The sequence below is a fragment of the Paralichthys olivaceus genome, chromosome 5 (assembly GCF_024713975.1).
Source record: "Paralichthys olivaceus isolate ysfri-2021 chromosome 5, ASM2471397v2, whole genome shotgun sequence".
Classification (NCBI taxonomy): domain Eukaryota; kingdom Metazoa; phylum Chordata; class Actinopteri; order Pleuronectiformes; family Paralichthyidae; genus Paralichthys; species Paralichthys olivaceus.
Genome location: NC_091097.1, coordinates 24,304,781 through 24,327,512, shown reverse-complemented (window position 1 = coordinate 24,327,512; position 22,732 = coordinate 24,304,781). Strand labels below are relative to the sequence as shown.

Genomic DNA, 22,732 nt, shown 5'->3' with positions numbered 1-22,732 from the left:
CGTAACATAAACGGCTGCCCTCTTTCCCCACTCCCAAGTGTAACCAGTGCCACGCAGATTTTTTGCAGTCCAAACAAATGATTTATTTTTTCAAATCCTTTGTTTATAAAAGAAAAATGTCAGGAAGAGCACAGCCAAAATAACAAATAACAATTTATAATACCAAACTAACTTCCCTGCTTCAATAAAAGAGACTAAAAGAAAATACAGGGATCTTACCTGCCAACCTAACCAAAACAGGAGAGAAGGATACAAAAATCAAAAAGGCTTCTCTTCCCTACCACTAATCAGGACTGCTTCAAACATTAATCAAAACAGTAATCAACAGAAAACACTTAAACAATCAGACGGGATTTACAGCAACGGCATGGTCGCATTCCAGTCCGTGTTCTTAAGTCCAAGTGAATATTTGTACCAAATTTGAGGAAATTCCCTCAAGGCCTTCTTGAGATATCGCATTCACAGGAATAGGACGGACATACAGATAACCCGAAAAAAGATGCCTAACTTAGAAAGAGCCTTACATTTTTACATGGAGAGCGGGTTGGGCTCCAACAGGCATGACCATGTTGCATTGGCATGTCTTTACCAAGGCCGTAGTCATGATGCAAACATTGGGGGGACCAAAATCTCCCAACTCTTTATTAACAAAAGATTATTTTTTATGTATTTTGTTATTTAAAACAATGTTTAATACTGTATTGTAATTCTAATGTGTGCTTGGTAATAAAACATGTTTATGTGTATTTTATATAACGGTACATAGTCATTTTTTGTATTTCTAAAAATATTACAATATTAAAACTACATAAGTATATCAATGGTCTGTGGAAAAGCAACTGCGAACCAGCACTAGCACCAGCCCGGAACTAGAACCTAGTTCACATTGGTGGCAAAGGGATATTGGACAAACCGCATGCAGAGCTTCCAGAAACAGTATATGAGCTGCACTGCACTGTAATTCCTCAATTGTTCAAAGTTTAATAGTGACTATTTCGGACATGTTTCCCCAATGACTATTATCACTGCTGCCCTGGTTTTGACAGTAGCCCTGAACGAACAAACCGGCTACAGATGGCATTCATGTTTGAATATTGATGCAGCAGCATGAATTCAACAGACGAAGACGAACTGCCCCACTTAAAAACTGTAGGAGAAGTTGGATGAAGACATTGTTTGAAGTTTGCTGGAAGGTTGCTAAAAGAAATGGAGGACCATACTTATACAATCACCACAGGAAAAGCAAGGGAGCATATCCCAGCTTTGTGAAAGAAGTGAAAACACAACAAGGCTAAATGCAATTGGGATTGGCAAAGGCAAAAAAAACAAGGATAAACATCAGTATTGCCTCTGAGATGGAAATATCTGCTGAAAGAAGAGAAAAAAATGTTTTGCCGGAGTAGACCACTGTGTTATGTGATACCTTTTCCTGTCTGTTGTTTTCCAGCAATAAGAGAAGCCCTGCTACATCAATTCCAATAAATGCAAACCCTTTTTCAGATACAGGTTTGTCGAGCATTGGTGTTTCCAATGGTACATACAGGCATTGCATTCTTTTTTCTCTCTGTCTTTATTTTCATTTTTTCTTTCCTTCTTTTTTTGCATCTTTTTATCCTGTTTCTTTTTTTCTATCTGTGTGTGTTTCTTTTTTTTCCTCATTTCTCTTTGTTGTCTTATGTGGTCATATGAGTGATATGATATCATATGAGTTATAAAAACAATCTCTGGTTATTCTTTACAGAGATGAGCATCTGGAAGTTATCCTAGAAGCCCCAGAAATTCAGAGCAGTGGGCAAAAGTAACAGTTTAACTGTGATCACTTGTTAGCACTGAGTGTTGGGTTTAGTATACCTCTTACTGTTTTCCATTGGTTTGTGGGGGGCATAAGTACATTTTTTGATGAGTCCTCTGCCAAAAATATAGATGGAGGAAGCAGACCCGACACAGACTGTGGCAGGAAATGTTCAAGCAGCTGTGTCCACCTCTTTGCCTGTAACTGGCTCTGCTCAACACCGCCTGCCCCTGTTGGGTGCCAGTGTAACACTAGATGTTATCACTGTGCATTTTTTCAGCATGGAGCACACAGAGCTTTCAATTCAGCTTTTTGTTGCCACATTAGGTTGCCTGCAGTTCTCATAAGAGCTTGTGAGTATATAAAATTGAATTGTTTAATTGCATCCTTAAAGGGGCTGATCTGTGGTGGCATTTATGTAGGGATTTTTCTTTTTTTAATGGTTTGCTTTAAAATAAGTTATTGATTGATTTTTTTTTCGATTAAGTAAGACTTACAGAACATTGACAATTTATGTAGTTTTTAAAATGTGATAATCCATACTCTCATGTGTTTTGTATATACCATGTATACACAATTGTGGCAACTTTCTTATGGTTGTCTCCATTCCAGCTCAGCGTTTCTCATTTCTCTTTGTGACTAGCCCCTAAACCCTTATTCCAGAGATTTTGTTGCAGCTCGGACTTCTCCCCCACCATGCCATCAAAACTGACACATTTTCCCAAGGAAACACTCTGAAGGCACACAACCAAGCATGGCGACCCCACCAGAACGGGGAAAGGTGAAATCAGAACCAGACTAAAATGGGAGTCGTGTCAACAGCGATCATCCTGGCTATGCGCTCCCTCCAACAACTCCCTCCCTACAACAAAAACGGACGAGCAACAAATCAACATTAACCATGCATTTGCCTCCATTCATGCATTCTCTGAAATGTATGGACCAATGACGATGACATGCAGCACACTGATAGCTTTTTTTCCCCCTATAAGACTCGACCAGGACAGTGAACTCTCTGGTAAGCAACATGGGGACGGATTGTGTCTCTATGTAAACAAACGCTGGTGCGCTACGATTGTCATGTGGGAGGAACTGTCAACTCCGATATAAAAGCATCAAGAACACTATTTACAGACTTGAATTAATCTCCTGAGTCCCCCAAATTCCTCCTGCACTGTAAAAAAGAATGTTTTTACGGTAAAACACTGTGGTTGCCATAACTATACCGTGAAAATTACAGAAAGACATTTTCTGCTATTACGGTAAATGAGCACTAATATTGCTGATTCTATGGTTAAGAACTGTGTTTGATTTCACATTTTACTGTAAGAGTTAATGTTTTTACCACTGAAAAACACCTTGTTTTGCCCCAAAATTAGCATGAAAATGCTATATAAAATAAAGTTTGTGCCATGAAATATGAGGGGTTTTAACCGTAAAATTAACAGTCTAGATTTTTTTATAAAATACATACATACTCTGTAAACATGTCCACAAATTACTGCAAAAAAAAGGTTTTGTCAGTATTTTTTGACAGTAAAACACCGGCAGCTGCAGTTGCCAGAACTTGACCGTAAAAATAATGGTCAGACATTTCATACTATAACCGTAAAAGAGCACTAGTACTGTGGATTTTACGGTTTATCCGTCGATAAACATCGGACGCCAGGCTTAGCAAGTTTTCTGGGGGAAACCATGAAGTGTATTAGTACTGCTGATTTTACAGAATGAAACATCATAGTTGAAAATACCAAATAATGCCATAAAGATTTAAGATGGTAGAAGTAAAAAGTAAAATGTGTACATATTGTACATGAAACAACCACAAAAAAAATTACTAACTTTTTTTTTATAGGACATTTTCGTTTAATGAAAATGATCTGTGAGACTGTGTAGAACAAGAAGAAGAACTTCTAACACTCCGCTTTAAGCTATAGAGCCTAACATTTTAATATCATCCCGGTCTATCAAAACACAGGAAAGACTTTTGGTTTAAATCACATCATCATTCACATTAGTCCCTTAGACGGTAGACAGTCTTCAGAAAACACATAAAATCTACTGCAGTAAAGCCGAACATTTACCGAGTGCAATCTAGTGCAATGAATAAAAGTTTACAGAAACTTAGGTTAAACAACAATAATAACAATTTTAAACAAGTTTACCAACAATAATATCTGCAGTGCACGTTACATGGGAAGGTCTAGGTCCACTCATAGTCTGCAAGGTCTGAGATCAGAGTGAGGACTCTTGGATTGACTGAGAACACTTTCTTCTTCTTCTTGTGCTCGACCTTGGTGCCTCTCTCGGGATTTATTGAATAGAAACACCTCGATGAAAAAAACAAAGAAAAAAAATTATCTTAGGTGTCTACTCAAATGCATTGTATTTTTAAATATCTTAACAAGAAAGAAATTTGTACCTTTGGAGGAACTCCAGTTTTGACCGCAATTCCACTGGGTAGTGTATGTTGAAGCAGTAGTAACTGTCGAACAACAGGCAGATGGCAGATGTGAAGGAAGTGATGTGGTCATTGACAACCTTTTGGTCAATGCTCAACATGAATATCTCAGCAGAAAAGCAGGAGGACCCTGAGAATAAACAACATGAACAAAAAAATTTAATTGAATAATAAGGTCATCAATGTCAGCCATTAATGCAAATATGGTTGTTACATTCAACTACATTCTAAACTTGCTTCAGTTTACTTACCACACACAATGAGGCAGGGTGTTGCTGGCACATTCTTCATCTGAACCTCCTCAGCAAGGCTTGTCTTCTCTATGTAATGGAACAGATGTTTCTTTAAAAGAAGTAAAAGAAGTACCATCTCTGTCAGTTCCTCTGAGCAACCACTGGACTGGCTTCTTTCAGTTTGAAGCTTGAGGAGAGAATCCAGGATTTGTTTGTGTTTTTGTGTAGACACAGTTTTGAGGAAGTTTAAGAGGCCAGTAAGATGCTGGAAGTGTTCTTCCATGCCAGCTTCATGAAACAAAAAATTTCATTCTTGGCATAGCTTCTGGATGCTTGTACCTTTGTTGATGTCTTTCTGCTGTGTGTAGTAGGTGGCCTTGACTAATTCTTTCACATCTTCAGCAGTGTAGTTTTTCTCTCTAAACGTCTTCATTTCTTCTTTTTTTTCATGCTGACTCTCCACAGTCTCAGGAAGTGCCAAATATTTTGGCTCCCAGTTGACACAGCCATATGTGTCTTGAACACTGGCTTTTTGTTCAGCAGGTATTTCGTCAGTGTCCTCATCTGATTCCACTTTGCGTTTCGTTATTTTTGGTGTGTCTGGTCGTTTGACATTTTCAATTCTTGACAGGAGTTGCTTTACCAGGGAATGAAATCCAAGTCCAATAACATCGCCATCAATCACATCTTCAAGTGACTTTGGATACCTAGCCACCATTCTTTTTGCTATCTCTGTGGTGTTGCGTTTGGTTGGATTCTTACAAATCTTCATCATTTCAGAAACGATAATCCTTACCGTTTCTCGCCGTAGTCATGGACTTGGTCTTTTCTGTCTTTCCAAAGTCTGCATTAACTCTTCAGGGAGCTTCTGCCATGGTATCTGAAAACTGTCTACCCAGTTTGGCACAAATGGGGAACAGCTTATTGAGGATGATGAAGTAGCTGATGATGCTGGTGAAGACTGGGATGGGACCAAAGATGGAGAGGATTGAACAGATAGTGGAGCAGAACATACAAAGCTTGGAGTTGAAGCAGATGAGTCTGTGAAAGTACAATGAATGAAATTTGAAAGCATTAAATATTGAATGTTTTGGTACTCTGTGAAATAATGTAGTGTATCAATAAATTACAAGATATTACAGCTGCACAATATGGTAAAAAATGAATACTGCAATTATCTTGACAGATTGGCCAAAATCTATTTAATCAAGTTCATTTTCATTGAAAATACCTAAATACTTTAATCATGATGATGTGACATGTGTTATTACATGTTTCATCTGGGGATCAAGATGCAGGGGCTAGTCCATCTCTGCAGCAGTGGTTTAACCTTCATCAAATAATTTGCAGTTTTTTGTGATTTGAATATTGCTCTTATGTATATTGAGAGTTCAATTATAGTTCAATTACTTGTGCAGGTTTGAATGTAAAGGATACTCATTTTTATGTAAAAGTTGCACCAGTTCTATTTCAGTACACTCACCATTTTGGGCCCATGCATTAACCAGTCTTCTGGCTTGTACGGGCTTTAATACTGGCAGTAAGTCTCCTTCTGTGATGTACTTGAGATCATCTGTGGTGGTAGCACCAAGTGCTTCCAAAGTATCCTCTACTGACTTCACAACTTCATCTGGAAGACCTGGAAGCACTGCTGCAATCTCATCACTTATCTTCTTTGGTATTTGAGTTTCCGTCATACCTGTTGAGATACACAAACCTAAAACAGGTTGATCTCTGGGCAACTAACATCAAAGCATTTACTCTGACAAGACACTGTGCTTCAATGGGACAAACTGGTATCCATTTTTTGTTTAAGATGATAATGGCCACATGTCAATCAGCTTACTAATGTGTCTGCATTGTAATCTTCCTCCAATCTTCTTCTTTACCAAGTACATGTGGTAGTGTGGAAGAAATTCTCCATCATACATTTTCATCAGAAAATGAAGTGCAATCATCTTTCAAGAAAATGAGGATGAGTTCACCAAACTCCACTGACTCATCATTCCTAATGACTACAAATTGGCTCTTCCTGTAAGTTATCCTGTTATACTGCAAATCAACAGAAATTCTTGTATTTCTTTCAGTGAAACCAAAATGTAGGACTGCACCTTTAACTTCCTCACTGTAAAGTTCGGAGTAAAACGATGAGCCAATCCTTTATTTGCAAGGCTGGAGGACTCACTGATCCAGCAGAAAGAAAGGCCTGAAACATCTGGTGCCTCTCTGAAAGCGTCAAACACAGATTTTTGAAATTCTTCAGATGCATGGTGCATCTTTTGAAGTAACTATGTTTGCTCTCAAAACGCATAGTCCATAGCCTGATGAGTGGGCCAAATCTCAGGATCAGTCCTGGATAGTGCCGTAAATAATGATGTTTAGGTCTCAAGTTGATATCTGGAAACAGTGTCTTCCTGGTTTCCAAATATTCTTGGATGAGAACATTCAGATATGCGACCTGAGACTTGGAAATTTGCTGAGCACAAATGAGGTCAACAATGTCCTTAAGCTGCAAAGTTAACTGCCACACATTATCTTGTGGGTCCTGCACCATGTCTCCAATTAACAGAGGCAGCAGTCTCAAGAAGTTCCAATTCTGTACAGCCTGTCCACTAAGTTTCAGTGTTTTAGGACTGACCGCACAAGGTTTGGAACAAGCATCTGTTGCTTTGTATTTGAACTGTTTGATGCGCCTGTTCAAAATTGTGTACGTGAACCATTTCTTTTTGTGGATCAAGTATTTGAGATAAAGAGCAACATCATATGAGAGGACACCCTCAAAGGTGTCATGGCCCAGACAAGGGGGCATGCCTGGTGAACAAACATTAAAGTTCTGTAGTGTATTTAACACTGACCTGTACTTTATCCCATGTACTTCTGTCACATCCTCTGTCTCCAGCTGTTCAATAGCAGATCTGTAGGTTTCTGGAGGCACCCTGAAATTCAGTCCGAGTGATTAGACAATATTTACAGAAGTACGCAGAGGAACTGAAATTTTTAGTAAAACCACCAATGCAGTGAGAGCCCAAGTTGTCTCTAGCAATGCAGTACAGTACTCCTTTCACAACAGATTCATCTTCCATTGTTATTCCATTCTCCTCTAGTAGTTTCAAGTCAGCCAGCAGTTCTGAAAAAACCTTCAGAACTGCCAAAGTTTTTGAAGTCCTTCTCTCTACACAACAAAACCAGCTGCATATGATCAGTATATGATCGGACATGGGGGGGCATGTTGAGTAGAGAGAAGTAAACAGCCAAAACCTTGTGCTTCGTTTTTGCAGAGCCCAATGGGTTCACAACCTCGAATGCATCCTGGTATAAAACCAGCTTGAGACAACTTGGGTTTTCCTGAAAAAATGTGTTGGACATAAACACCTTTCCATCCCGACAGTCACAGAGAACATCTGTTTTGGAAACATCATTAGGATCCTCCAACATTAGGCCCTGCAAAAACTGGTATCCAGCATACCCTTTAGAGTATTTAGCACAGGAACATAGTAGGCAAATCTCTCTGTCCTGTTCTCATCCCTGCCCAAAAACACTTTTTTGGGCTCAACATAGTTGAACATGTTTTTAAAACACTGGACTCTCGAGTAAGCAGTTCTCATGGGTCCTGTGTGGCAAGCTGTGAACAAGTCAGACTGCTTTATTGTGTCACAGATTTTTACAATGTCTTCATCAGCAAGTGACATTTCTCTAAGAAGCGAATTTAATCTATTTAAAGTATATGTCTGTCCCAACTCATGTATATTCTGTATCTCTTCAACAATGTTTTGAATGGTAGATGCTAGAAGAAGATGCTGTCCCTGTAGTTTTATGTAAGACATACATACATTTCTGAGATACAAGTCACTGAAATTCGGCCCGTCTGTAACAGTGTCTTCAGCATCTGACACACTGGCAGCTTGTTGCATGGTAGCACTCTGAGTATCTTCGCTACCTTCGTATCCACAAAACACATTTTCCAAACTATGTCTGTGTTTTCTGGACATATGAGAGGTAAAGGAAGATTTTATATTGAAAACACGTTTGCCTCCTCTCACAGGGCAAGTTACTTGGCGCCCCTCTACAATGTGCTCATTTACGTGAGCAACCAAAGATTTTACTCCCACGCACTGCCGTTCACAAAGTGAAACAGTGCACTTCAATGTTGTCAAAGCTGTATCCTGAGTAAGTGTTGGCATGCTATTATGATGGCGATAGAAGTGTGCCTTTAATGCTGCATAACCAGTACACACCTGCTTGCAACTTGCTGCAACACACTTGAACATACACCTTGGTTCACTGCGATGCAGTTTGCAATGGACAACAAATGCTTTAACAGACTTAACTGTTTCTGCACATATGTTACAGGAATACATCTTAAATAGACTACACCAATGGTTAGCATGCAGCAATAGCAACCTCGAAGCTTAAAGCTAGCTACAGCCAGCTAGCTACAGCTAGCCTACACGACAGCTAGTTGTGGAAATACACACTTTGCACACAACAGTTTTTTTGTTTTGAATTAACCAAATTAGATTAAAACATTTAACCCTATGTAACCTTCCGTAAAATCTCCATACCTGGGAAACGCTGGGAGAAGCCGTAGTCAAATCCAACCGGAGCCCAAATACAGAGAGAAAAAACCGGGAAAAAATAACTTCCCGCTGGTCCTCAGATGCAGTGTGCTGATTGGACTGTTCAAATTCAGGCGCATCTCTGTAAAACGATACAAAAAAAAACTCGCTCTGATGCGACCAGGTGCAAAGAGAGGAGCAACCGAAAGGGACTTCTTGGTGCATTCAAGTTATCTCGTGAAGTCAAAAATCCATCAAAAAAAGTCCTCAAATTGCCACACAAGGTTTTAGAAATTTTTAAATTAAAAAGTTTCTATGTTTTCTTATTTTCCTTAGTTGCAATACATGTCTTTACATCTATCATTACTGTCTTGTTCTTAATTACAGCATTTTTAATAATTAGATGTAAATAAGAACAATATCCCAGTTGTTTCTACAACTACTGGAAACCTTACGGCATATTTCTGTTATTGCTAAAACAATATGTGCATTTAACAGTTACAAACTGTATTATTTACAAGAGATTAATGCAAATATTACAGTGTAGGCTGTTAGGAATATTATGGCACATTCCCGTTATTGCTAAAACAATATGTACATTTAACAGTTACAAACTGCAGCCTTCACAAGAAATTTATGCAAATATTGCAGTATTAACTACTGGAAACCTTACGGCATATTTCTGTTATTGCTACAACAGTATGTACATTTAACAGTTACAAACTGTATTGTTTACAAGAAATGTATGCAAATATTACAGTGTAGGCTGTTAGGAATATTACGGCACATTTCCGTTATTGCTACAACAGTATGTACATTTAACATTTACAAACTGTATTGTTTAAGATAATTAAATGAAAAAATTGTGGTATTGGCTGCTAGAAAAATTACAGTATATTTCTGTTAAAAACAGTACATGACTGTTATTACAGTAGGGCAATGTATATTTTCTGGAGTAAACATGTAAAAATTATGATTTTCTTTGATTAACTTCTTTACAGTGATTCATTGTTAAAGAAACAGTTTAAAAACAATTTTTAACTGTCATTATTTACATTTTTTCATTGTAAAATCTACGGATATTTTTTACAGTGTGGGTGATTTCAGCCACTGCTCCCCTGACAAATCACTAAAATGCTTTCACCAGCACATCACATGTTCCACTCACCTGGGGAAGACATTGGACAAATGTTACGGCTCAGTCCCAGATGCATACAAGTCAGCTTTGCTGGCCACCACAACATTCTGCTTATCCCAGTGTGGCAATATCAGTTGAACTGCAAGTGGCAGATCTAGAGAATTGAATACCAACAACGCCACCTTAGGACTTGCACCTAAAGAATCTATTTTTACTTTACTTTCTCTGAGAGGGTTTCCCAAAAACCACCCATGCCCAGGTACATACACAAATGAATACAGGCACGATGTAGAGTCATTTAAAAAGTTTTATTATTCACAGTAATCAACAATATCTTTATTAAGTTAACTTTCTTTTTAAAACCAGTTCAATAGTTCTTGTGTTCCACAATACAATAGTGAGCCTTTCTAACTGACAAAGTTGACGTGAGGTCCCTGCTCCAAAATAATCAAACAAAAGGAAAAGAAAGAAACCAAGCAAAATATCTATATACAAAACAACTGCAAACTCATATCCTAATGAAAGAAAACATGCAACATGCATCAGTTCGACAGGTTCTTCACTATGCTGTATTAACTTCCACCAAATAGTCACGGTCTGATTGAGGTCAGTCTTGAACTATAATACTTAATATTAAAAGGGCGTCTAAACCATGAAGGCAAAGCGTCTAAACAGTGCAGGCAGTGCGGCTATAAGCATAAATGAGCGAGGCACCAAGAAATAAGCAATAACCTAGAGGCAAGCTCCGGAAGTTAAGAGGCAAGCTCCGGAAGTAAAGGGTAAAGAGGCAAGGCAGGGCAACACAGCAGCCTAACAACAGGGAAGACACACAGCCAGCTGTTAGGGTACAACACATAGACATCGCGATGGTTACTGTTTACCTGTGCGATTAGCTGCAGCCTGCACACATCAATAATCTGGCCGTTAACAGCTACGGTAGCGGCGGCGGCTAACCGGAAGGGATACATACACACACGCCATCTCGGCTCAACACGCCAACCTACAACAAAGAACTGTCAACACGGCATCTTATAAAAACTTCACAGCGTCATGAGACTGTGCTACATAACTGGAGAACGAACCCATGACACATACCACGCCAGTACACCACGGCTCGGCGGAACTGCACGCCGACCCGACGAGTATATATACAGGTCCGCATTAGCGGCCGATGACGCGGCTCCACTACAGGTGCGGGGAAAAGGGCGTGCCACACACCTGGCGCCATCACCATGCCTGCTAAAATAAACAGACTGAGGGGCACAATCAAAATGCAAGAAATACACTGTAATCAACCATCCGGTTACACCAGCATACAGTCATAAAGAGGGCAAAGAAGGTGACTAAAACCATTAAGCATTGGACCAGTGACAACATTTTAACATTACATGGATGCTTCAAATTCACGGACTGGAACACCACACACAACACAACAATGAGCAAGTGGACGCTGTTTCATCATACATCTTCTGTGTGGACAGCATCATCCCCAGCAAAACGGTCACAATCTTCCCAACAATGAACCCTGGGTTACCAAGAGCTCCAGGAAATCATTAACATTTAATGGATCCGCAACGGAAAAAAGTAGGTCAACAAAGAGGTCAAACGTGCCAAGTGGAAGTACAAAAACAGAGTGGAGGAAAAATTCATACAGCAGTCCCACCTCCCTTCCTAACGTTCTCAGCTCCTTCTACACCAGGTTTGAAACAGACTCCATGCAGCTTGAGGTGGCAACAGGCTCACCCAAACTGGGTGACCCTGCACTCATCCTCAACACAGAGAGGCCCAGATAACATCAGTGGCTGAGTCCTGGCATTGTGCTGAGCAGCTAGGGGGCCTGTTTTAGATCCTGTCCAAACATCTGGAGCACCCCAACACCTCAGTCACACTCCTCTTTGCAGACTTCTCCTCTGCATTTATCACCTTGCACATCTTTGGCTGACAAACGCTTCTCCCTCTTCCATCTAGACAACCAACTCCAACCTACTGGACTTTCTCACCAACAGATCACAGAGAGTGCTAGTCAACAACATCATATCCGATCTCCGTTTCACCTCCACTGGCTCCCCTTGGGCTGTGTGCTCTCACCACTGCTCTTCATGCTTTATACTGATGACTGTAGACAGCTGGTTAAATATACTTAAGACACAGTTCTCCTGTCTCTGCTCTCAGGCCCCGACAGCACCACGGACCAGTTCTGCAGGAGTTTGTGGAGTGGTGTGACAGCTCTTGCTTGGAACTGAACATCAGCAAAACCGAAGAGATAGTTGTGACCTTTTTAAACAGGCAGAGGGAACTGATGGACCCAGTGGAGCACGTTGAGGTGTACAAGTACCTGGGTACCATCTTTCACCAACTGAAATTCTGAGGAGATTCTCAGACGATTTCAGCAGCGGCAATACCTCCTAAGGAAGCTCAATTCCTTCTATGTCAGCAGTGACATCCTCCTGACTTTCTGTTTCTCTTTTATTGAGAGTGTCATCACCTTCTCCATCCCCTGCTGGTTTCACTCTATCAGCCTCCAGAACAGGAACCAGCTGCAGAGAACCACCACAGTCTGCTCCAAGATCATCAGTCTTCCCCTGAGATCACTACCTCACATCTATGAGCAGCAGACACGGAGGTTGGCATGTCAGATTCTTCTGGCCCCAGCACATGCTCTCTTCTCAGCGTGTGAATGGCTCCCCTTAGGACGCCGGCTTTGCTGCCCTGGCTGCAGGACTCAGAGGAGAAGGGCAACCTTTGTTTCCAGGGCTCTTCAACTCTGAACACCCCCCAACCTCCACCCAAACACATACACTGAAGTCACATACGCTTTTTGCTCTCTCCCCCCAAGGACAAACATTCACTTACATACCCCCACCCTCATAAAGACTCTCAAGCTACTTTTTACACACAGCTACCATACACTATATATATACTATATACTTATCATCTGCTTTAGATTTACTTATCCGCTGCTATATTTATTCATCTATTACATATGTGCTGTATATATATTTATTCTTATGCTACAGCATTTATTAATTTAGTCCTGTACATATATTCCTTTTCACTTTAACTGTACATAATTTGCATCTGTATTATTTGCCTCAATGCACTCTGACAAATAATGTTGCATTTGAAGTGAATGGAATTACACTGACCTCATCACACATTAACTCCTCTCTCCTCTCTGCTTTGGCAGCACAGTCTGATATCACCTGACTTTGTTTTAATTACATTTATGTTCATAAATATAGGTTCAGTGAATGTTGTGTCTGCCTTTGCTGAATAAAACTCATCTGATCTAGACTTACCATCTGGGGGAGATTTTTTTAAGTCTTTTTGGGTACAGATCTTGTAGTCTTGGTTAAGTACAATAATTGGCCGACAGCTCCCACAAGTAAGTAGCCTTCATTATAGGAATCAGCAGATCTTTCATTTCTTTGTACCACAAATAAATTTGATATTGCCTTTTTAATTTTCTCATCTGTAATTTCTCTAATTAGATGCTGATTTTGTTCGTCCCCCACTTCTGGTAATTTTATCCAGCCAAAAAAGGCTTCCATTTTTATTTCTTTTATTTTGGGCTATGTACATTAATCTTTACAGAAAGTTTAAAAGGATCGTTGTATATCTTTTAATTTGGAGTGTATCAAGTTTGTTATAGGGTCTTTTATTTTATTGTAGGCAAGTAATTTGGCAGATTGTCCTCCCGCTTCATAATGTTGTTGTCTTAGGAAAATCACTTTTCTTTTTATGTCATCTGAGTATATTACATTCAATTCATTTTCTTCCTTTCTCTTTCTCTTTTTATTATTTGATTCAGTGTTTTTTTATATGTTTATCCTCTGATTCTTGTAATTCAGTTTGCAACCGAAACCCAGTTTCTCTTTTCTTTGCTTTTTTCACCTCTAATTGTAGTTACGGGAAAACAGACAGCCCCTTAATTTTTTGAGCATGTTGTGCTGAATTAACAAGGGTAAAGTATTTTTCTTTATATTATATTGCTTCTGTTTATTCTTTATCGAAATATGTTACGCCATCTGAACAGCAGGTGGCGACATCAGTGTGAGCAATGAGGGAAGCAGGAAACTCAAGTGCTGCCCATGCACACTACATGCCAAAATGAATCTGATCACAAGCTGACTACAATGTTTTCCTGTGGTTCTTTCTTCACTGCTCCAGTGTCCAGTATGTTTGCTGCCGGCCCAGGTTCCCTTAGGCCTGAGGCCGGTAACATCTGCTTCCCAAACTCAAACTGGAAGATGATTCCACAGGGGAGAAGCTTGATAGCGGAAAGCTCTGGCTCCTACTCTACTTTTAGAGACTTTACGGACAACAAGCCTGTATTCTGGAAGTGCAGTGCTCTAGTAGTGTGATATGGTGCTATGAGCTCTTTAAAGGTTCAGTGTGTAGAATTTAGTGATATTTAGAGGTGAAGTTTCATGTTGCAGCTGAATACTCCTCATCTCACCCTCCCCTTCTAAACATGAGAGAGAACCTGTTGTGAACTTAAGTTGTCATGAAAACTCAAAAGGTTTTAGTTTGTCCAGTTTGGACGACAGTAAAAATGGCATGGCAGCCTCCACAAAGAGGACCCCCCTCCATGTAAACATAAAGTATTTAAATATAGAGAGCCTGTTCTGTAGTAAAGAAACAACAATTCATACAATTTAGATGAAACACACCAGTGAAAACATCACTAGGATTATTTTATATTCAATTTCTGCCAAAAATCCCTTTCATCCAAATCTTACACACTGAATCTTTATGGTATGATGATGCCATATTGTTAAAGGCTTTGTAGGTGATTCTTAAATTCTATTTTAATCTTACCACGAAGCCAATGTGGTGAAGCTATTACCGGAAAAATGATCTCTTTTCCTGGTTCTTGGCAGTACATATAATGGTGTGGCCTAATTTTCTGCATCTTTTGAGATAGTACTAGACAGATTTTTGCAGTGTTACCTGACAGAAAAAAAGGTCCTGGTGGTGTCCTTGGAGGGAAGGGCGAGGTCATCCAGAGAAGCTTTATCATTAGATAATCTCTGAGGTGTTTGCAACCAAGTGTTAGAACTCTTGCACTCAGATATACTGTTGCTGTGCAAACACCCTGCCCTTCAGTTTCAGTCATTTTCTGAGTCAGATTTAATTGCCCAAGTCATCCAACAGCAAACCAGGTTAAAAGAAAAAGGAGGGTTTATGAGGGAAAATGTTACAAAATCTGAAAGTGAAACAAAGAAATTATAATCTCAACATGAAAGACCATCCTAGATAGGAAAGTAATTCCATACAAACTAGTATCATCATATTACAAAAAAAAAACTCTTGGGAAGATCATGACAAAGTGCAATCTACACATACTCGACCACTCACTCAAAGCCTTAAGTGCCATACATGGATAAAGAGCATCAGCTCGTGTTAGCTTTGGACCAGTACAAAAGCATATCTGTATGGTCCACTCGGGGCCCATGAACCAACAGCCAGAACAAAGGAGCTGGAATTTGCTATGTAATTGAATGGAAGCAGATGGTCACCAGCAGCATCCTTATAACCACATTCACCTCAAGAAGACACAAGACATTTTTGTGAAAAAATCCATTCAGTAAAATATGAGGTCACAAAAACATATTCACTATTCGTTTGACACAGAACATGTACTAGGCTATACATTAAATAGTAGCCTAAAATATGATTTTCTTGTAGCAAACAATATATTGCTTTTATTGCTGCATTATTTTATTGTTATTACATTTTTATTATTCAATTGTAGTATAAAGTTTTACCAACTACAGTTGTACTGTTTTTAGCAGTGCTGCCTTTTTCATAATTATCGTTTGCTGTGTCGACTTGTTCAGCCTGATTCCTGATATTGAACTGAAGTTTCCAATCACCTGCCTTTCTCTGTGTCTGCTGAGAGCTGCATTAAGGTTCAATTCCAACTGACCCTGCTGTGTGTTGGGCTGCATCAGGATCTAACGTTAGTTGAAAGGGAGAACGACTGTCTCAGAAATAGGAGGCTGTCACCTGAGAGTTTAGAGGAGCTTTTCTGCCAGGCTCATCACAAAATCCTTCATCATCGGATCCTCCCACATTGTTTTTCTCTTAATGCTCCCACAGATATAAAGACTATATTTTAAATTATACATATTTTACAATTTGAATTTTGCCATCCAGGGGTGATGGTTGAAAGGTTATTAAATGCAGGCAGCCTCACTCCAGTAGGCTATTTATTGGTGAATGAAAGGTGATGGCATCCCCTCACCTTTAAACCAAAATGACCAAATATTCACCCCCCTTGATAACTTGCCAACTCTGCTTTCCCCCCTCAGTCATCCCCTCATACGAGAGAGAGGGCTTCCTGTGTAGATAGAGAATCTGTAAGTGAATATCCTCTGATTAAGGCTTGACCAGAATGTATGTGTCTCAAAGGAATGACTTCAGGCCACATATCTGGAGGAGGAATTACGAAAACAACTAAAAACTATAAGAACCGAAACAAAATGGAGTTTTCACCTATTTTGTCTCAGAGAACCACCTCACCTGTAATGAATCGTTCATGGTCTGGTACACCTGAGTTTCTAGGTCACTGAGCTGTACAGCCGTGTCAGGTGTGATGTCTGTACCCTTTGCCACATTTGACACATGCTACCATAAATATCAGTAGTAATATAAAGTAAAATAACATTTGCTTTGACGTGTACAGACATCAGGGCCTGACACCAGAGGAAAAAAGTGCTGATGCTGACATTTGGTGTAACTTAATAGAATTAATGCAGAGCCACTTCAGAAAGCTCTCTGCAGGCCAAATAAGCTGAATGCCAACTTCACTTCCAACTGTTATAAGCAGCAATGGGTCGGGCATTTTGAGAAAGTATAGAAAGAAGAAGGGTGAAGAGGAAAATTAGCTTTTCACAGAGGTGGGTCTTAAAGCATTGAATTTACTCCGTTACATTGAGTAGTTATTTCAATAAATTGCAATTCTGATAGTAGTTGTTTTGCAAAATACTTTTTACCTATAACATTACTTCTGCTCTGTAACATTGGGCCACACTTCTCTTCTACTTTTCCATGTCCATGATTTATACATTTTTACACTCAGCTGAACGGACACCATGACACCCAGGCCACACTGCTGCGTGTCACATTTGTCAGTTGTTCATACAGGTAGCATGTCTGTAGTGTGTTTGCAGCTGAGCTGTAATGTGAGGTTTCGGGTATTATCACTGTATTTCCTTTAATAAAAGTACAGCTTTATAAGCATCTAATTGTCAGGAAGCTACACTATGTAGCCATGCATCTTGAAGTCCTGCGATAACACAAAAAATCTTGACAGCTTGTTAAAACAAAAGAAACACTTTAGTGCTTTTACTTTGAAAGGGGTAAAGGACGTTTTGCAAATATTGATGTTTGTGAAAGGTTACATTAATACTGTAGTGAAAGATCATTTTCCTAAAATAGGCGAGACCCTGGTTCATAAGATGGATGCTTTAAAATCATGTGGAAAAAGCAGAGCAAGGGGTCTATTACTGATAGGCTAGTGAATATTTCATGTCTTAAATTATGGTATATATTTTAAATTTTAAAGATCTACTTTATTCAGTGGAATATATTGTTTTTGAATGAATGCATCTAAGCCACTCCTGCAGGGATTGCTCTTTTTTCTTGTTTATGGCACTGAAACAACACCATGTGTCCATATTTGTTCTCTTCACCTGTTTATCTTTAGACCAGGTTTGGAACATGTATATTATATGGCATTGAATCTTTTGTTTAATTTATTGGAATATCATTTTTCAAACATTTTTAGGTTAACTTTCAGTTTTGTTGTGTCTCGTCGTCGTGTTAGTGTTAGATCTTTGTTTAGGTATGTCAGGTTTTGTGTTTATTGTGTTGTGACGCTCTCCTCTCGTTTCAGGTCACGTGACATCCCCCTGTCTGCCCTCCCACCTGTGTGATTGTCCTCCCTGCACTTGATTGTGTCCACCTGTGTTCCCTTCACTCATTGTCTCCCTTTGTCCTGTGCCAGATCATCTTGTGCCTTGTGTCAGCGTTCCAGCATCAGTTATCACAGTCAAGTTTAAATTATTTCATGGAAGGTAAAGTATAGATCGGGTTAGTGTTATGTATAGTGTTTTGATGTCCGTGCACATTGTGTTCATTCGTGTTTTGTACTGAGTGTATTCCTTTTTCCACATCAGTAAACTTTTGTTTCATTCACGTTGCTGTGTCTTGAGTCGTGGATTTCGGTCTGTGAGTTAAGATGTCGTGACAAGTTTGATTTGGAAACTGAATGCATGTGCACAGTGAAAGTTTTCTTGATGTTTGAAAGCGAAGAATGCTTAACACCATGTATTTTGGCCTATTTTTGAATATGTCACTTTATTAATTAGAATCAAACAATGTGCAACTTACATTGTTATTACCTCTTAATATCATGTTTGAACCAATACATTCTAATGAAGTGACTCCCTACTTGAGTAGTTTTTATGAGATACTTTTTTACTCTTGCTCAAGTACTTATTTTTATGAGTTATTTTACTTGAGTCATTATAATTATAGAGAAACGATAATTTTACTTGAGTACTGTTTCTTTTTACCCACTACTGGCTTTTTATGATGCATTTTGCTTGAAGTGACATAAGCAGAGTTTTTGTGCTTCAACATGGTTTAAACTCTCTAAAGGAATGTCCTGATCTTGATGACATCACGTCATTCATAATGTAACTTGACACTATGACTAAAGGTAGACTGCAGGGCTGCTGACTGTTACTACTGTAAATAAATGAGTTATCAAGATACACATTTTGATCATTTCTGTTCTTCATTTAGACATTATAGAGATGACTGTGAACCATTTTCAAGTTTGATTGCTTAATGAGTGAGAAACTGATGCTGTATTCCCACTGACTGCAATAGGTGACATGATCATACATTTCAAAACATTTTGATAAAGTTTGTCTTTTTTTTTATTATTTAATCTACCATGAGAATTTTGTCATTCAGTTTTGTGAACATTTGGACAAATCTGGCTGGACTAGATTAGTGGAGGACAGTCTGAGGATGCAGTGTCAATTGATCCAATATTGCAGGAGGAGATAAGTTTAATTAGTTTTCTCTAAATTGGGCCAATAGTTTGGTGAAAATTACAAAGTTGTAGCACTTACATTTGCTATGAATTTTCAATGTTTTAAATTTTAGATGGTTGTAGCACCACCATCAAGACTATTGACCCCCAGATCCAGTTGATGACTAGTGGCATATGAGTGGACCTGTGTGCTAAATTTGGTTTATTTTCAGGCATGGGAAGGTGGATTTCCTTGTAGTAATAATAATAATAATAATAATAATAACAATAATAACATTGAGAAACACACGAGGGTAGCACAGCATCCAGGCCCCCAATTAAATCCAGACAGCAGCAAGACTGAACCATCCACCTCTCTTGCTCTGCCATTCTTTCACCCAGTGTCACACAGGGATTTTACCTGACTCTCACATTCTCTCTTGATTTCCTTACTTAGTAAATCAGCAAACTTCATCAGCCTTAAAGAGATTTTCTTTTTCCCATGCTACGTTCCAATCGCTACATGCTGTAATGAGGCTGGACTGCAGCAGGTCTTCAGCTGAGCTTAATAATCATGTGTTTGAAAGGAATCATCAGTGTTCCTGAGTAAAGGAGGATGGGGAAAGTGCATTATTTAAATATGCCTGTTTGATCTTGTGAAAGTGGCACTATCTCACATCAGGATTGCCAGATGTTCAGGTGCAGCTGAGTAATATTCTAAGGAAGAGCTTTGAGAGGAAAACATTTTAAATCCATTTCCAGAACAGGAAATGGAACATGATGAGCTTGATATGCTTTTGGACATGATGGGCCTTGGTGTAAGAGCTATGACAACATTTTAATCTGGAAATTGCACTGTAGGAATCCCAAATATAACATTATATACATGATCTTGTATAATGTGTACAGTATACATCTAATTCTAGCTCTTCAGTAAGCAAATGGAAGGTATTTCTATCAAAGCTTTATATTAATTGTATGTGTTTGGTTAAGAAATAAATAGATTATCTATCTACTAATTTCAGAAATCTCTGTCTGTCTGTGGAACAAGGGATTCTCCAACATGAGGTTGTGTGTACTGAGTCGAGCTTCACAGAATAAACAGGTGAGCAGCTCTTTGTGCAGCACGTGGCTTCAGGGTTCTTTGGACTGAGATCAGCAGCTGGACTTTACATGCTGCAGGTGAATGACTGGACCGTACTTTTACGGTTTCAGAAAGAAATCTGCAACAAGAATTACGACAGGCCAAGCAAACAGCCCATTTCAAACAGGCAGGTTTGGAATGGCCACTCCAGCAACCATACACTGAAACCCAGTAACATGGTGGTAACTTTTCTTTATTCAGTTACCAGTTCCTTGGGGGGGTTGCTGCTGAAGTCATCTGGCCAGCCATCAAAAAGAGGTCCAGCTGCAGCAGACAATAAATGATAATCACCAACTGGACTGCATCATGTTCCTCGTAATCATGGGGAGGGACATTGTTTCCTTATTTAGATTTTTAGTTGTTAATCTTTGTCTACTGTTTGATATTTATGTGTAATTAATTATTAGTAGTTAATATTATATGGCCTTATACTGGTGTGTTATGTGGTTGCTGTAGTTTGTTTTCAAAATTAGTACGTCTCAGTCTATCCCCCTTTGGTGTTTGAGTGGCTTGATCAGCCACTATATAAGTTTCCTCAGTGTGTCAGTTAAGGGGAGGTTTTGGTGCAGTTATCAAAGGTCAGTTTGTTAGTTGACCTTTTTTGGCTCAAATTTGTGAAGTCTATTTCTTTGCATTTTTGTTACTAAAAACATAACAAAAATAAAATACATTTACCTACAATACCTGTGGCTCTCTGGTCTGCCTGCTTGATCCCTGACATATGGTGGCAGTGGTGGGATCAGCTGGTAGAGAGCACAGATTTTTTCTCTCTTTCCCTCTTTATCCCTCAACTCCAGCTTGTGAACAATGTAACGTGGAGGATGGGCTGGAAGAGGAAGAGGATATCGTATGGAGCCTAGGGACCCACAGACTGGTCAAGACGAGGACGTCTTTGGCACAGACACTGGAGCCTCTGGAGGGATCACAGACACTGAGAGTGAAGATGTCGGAGAACCAACTCTGGCAGACCTGGCAGGTATTTTGGCCCACATTGACGAGCAAGAGGCCCATGCTGCTCGACTGAAGGAAGAGTCTGCAGGCCAGGAGCAGCGGTTTGAGGCATTTCAATATCAGTCTCAACTGCTGCAGATGGAGGTGCAGGTTCATACTACCCTAGAGCTCGTTCCATCTGGGCCAAGGCCTGGAAATCCATTACACAAATAAAATCTTTTCAAAGAAACTACCTGTGGCTCTCTGGTCTGCCTGCTCGGTCCGTGACAATGGGCAATGCACTAGTTTGTTTAATAAGCCACTTCCAAACTCTCCAAACAATTATTTCAGTGGAAGCTTCATGACAAATCTCTATTTTCATTACAAAGAGTGTTGACTTTACACCAACAGCAGGGTTATAAAAAAGTATTTTGAGTTAATTCAGTTATGTAAGGTGTTAGAATCCCTGCATGCAGGTCTAGTTTTTTTTTTAACTTTTACAGTTTAAGATTTCATGATATAACAAAGAGGGATACAGACGTGGTGAGTTCCTGTCATTCCGAATTAAAACTTGATAATTTATGTTAATATGCTTTCCCCAAAACACACAGACAATTGAAAACCCCGCAAAAAATAAGCTGGGAACCCAGTAAGAGGGTTTTACATGCCATTTCATGTTGCATCCAGGCTGGTCTTTGGTCAGGAAGCGGCTCTGGCCCAAGTGGAGTCTGGCAGCACAACGTGCACTGATCACATTAGATAAATTGGACATCTCCCTAAACACGCTCTGTGTGGGTGGAGAAATGGGAAAGGAACAGCAGCATGCAAAATGGAACCCTTACTTCAAAGGGCTCTGCTGTGATACAAAGAGACGCTCAGTGTCTCACTGTGTGTGTGTGTGTGTGTGTGTGTGTGTGTGTGTGTGTGTGTGTGTGTGTGTGTGTGTGTGTGTGTGTGTGTGTGTGTGTGTGTGTGTGTGTGTGTGTGTGTGTCTTCATATCCTGTTTCAACCCAGAGTAAAGCAAGTACAGCACATAAGCTTGCAATAGGTGATGCCAAAAAGGTTTCACATTGTGAAAAAGGGTTAACAACAACAATACAATGATAGTGATTGGGAGGCATGAATAGCAGTGGGAGAATTCTCTGATTTCTTCTGTAGGCAATCAAATGTAATACTTTCTAAGATCCCCTGACCAGTAACCTGGAAGCTTTCAGGTCTCAGTGGGGGATCAGACAAGTTTTATGTTCATTGGAGGAGGACGGTTTACTGGTCCTTCAATTTTAACTGAGTACAGTGTGTGTGTGTGTGTGTGTGTGTGTGTGTGTGTGATCAGAGAGGATGTTGTTTTGAGACGTTTTAAAAAATGCTGTTAGTAACTGTAGCATTGAAGATTATCTGTTTGTGGGCAGTGATTTTAACTGTACA

At 39.5% G+C, this 22,732-nt stretch overlaps 2 long non-coding RNA genes across 2 annotated transcripts; one reads left to right on the top strand and one right to left on the bottom strand.

Moving 5' to 3' along the window:
* Positions 1-3,573: 3,573 nt before the first annotated feature.
* On the bottom strand, positions 3,574-4,847 carry LOC138407767 (uncharacterized). Its single transcript, XR_011241115.1, has 3 exons — positions 4,505-4,847; positions 4,215-4,383; positions 3,574-4,122 (listed from the first exon to the last, which is right to left on the bottom strand). It is a non-coding gene; the product is annotated as an uncharacterized lncRNA (long non-coding RNA).
* Positions 4,848-18,151: 13,304 nt separating this feature from the next.
* Positions 18,152-22,142, top strand: LOC138407825 (uncharacterized). Its single transcript, XR_011241140.1, has 3 exons — positions 18,152-18,264; positions 20,258-20,337; positions 21,108-22,142. It is a non-coding gene; the product is annotated as an uncharacterized lncRNA (long non-coding RNA).
* The last annotated feature ends 590 nt before the right edge of the window (positions 22,143-22,732 follow it).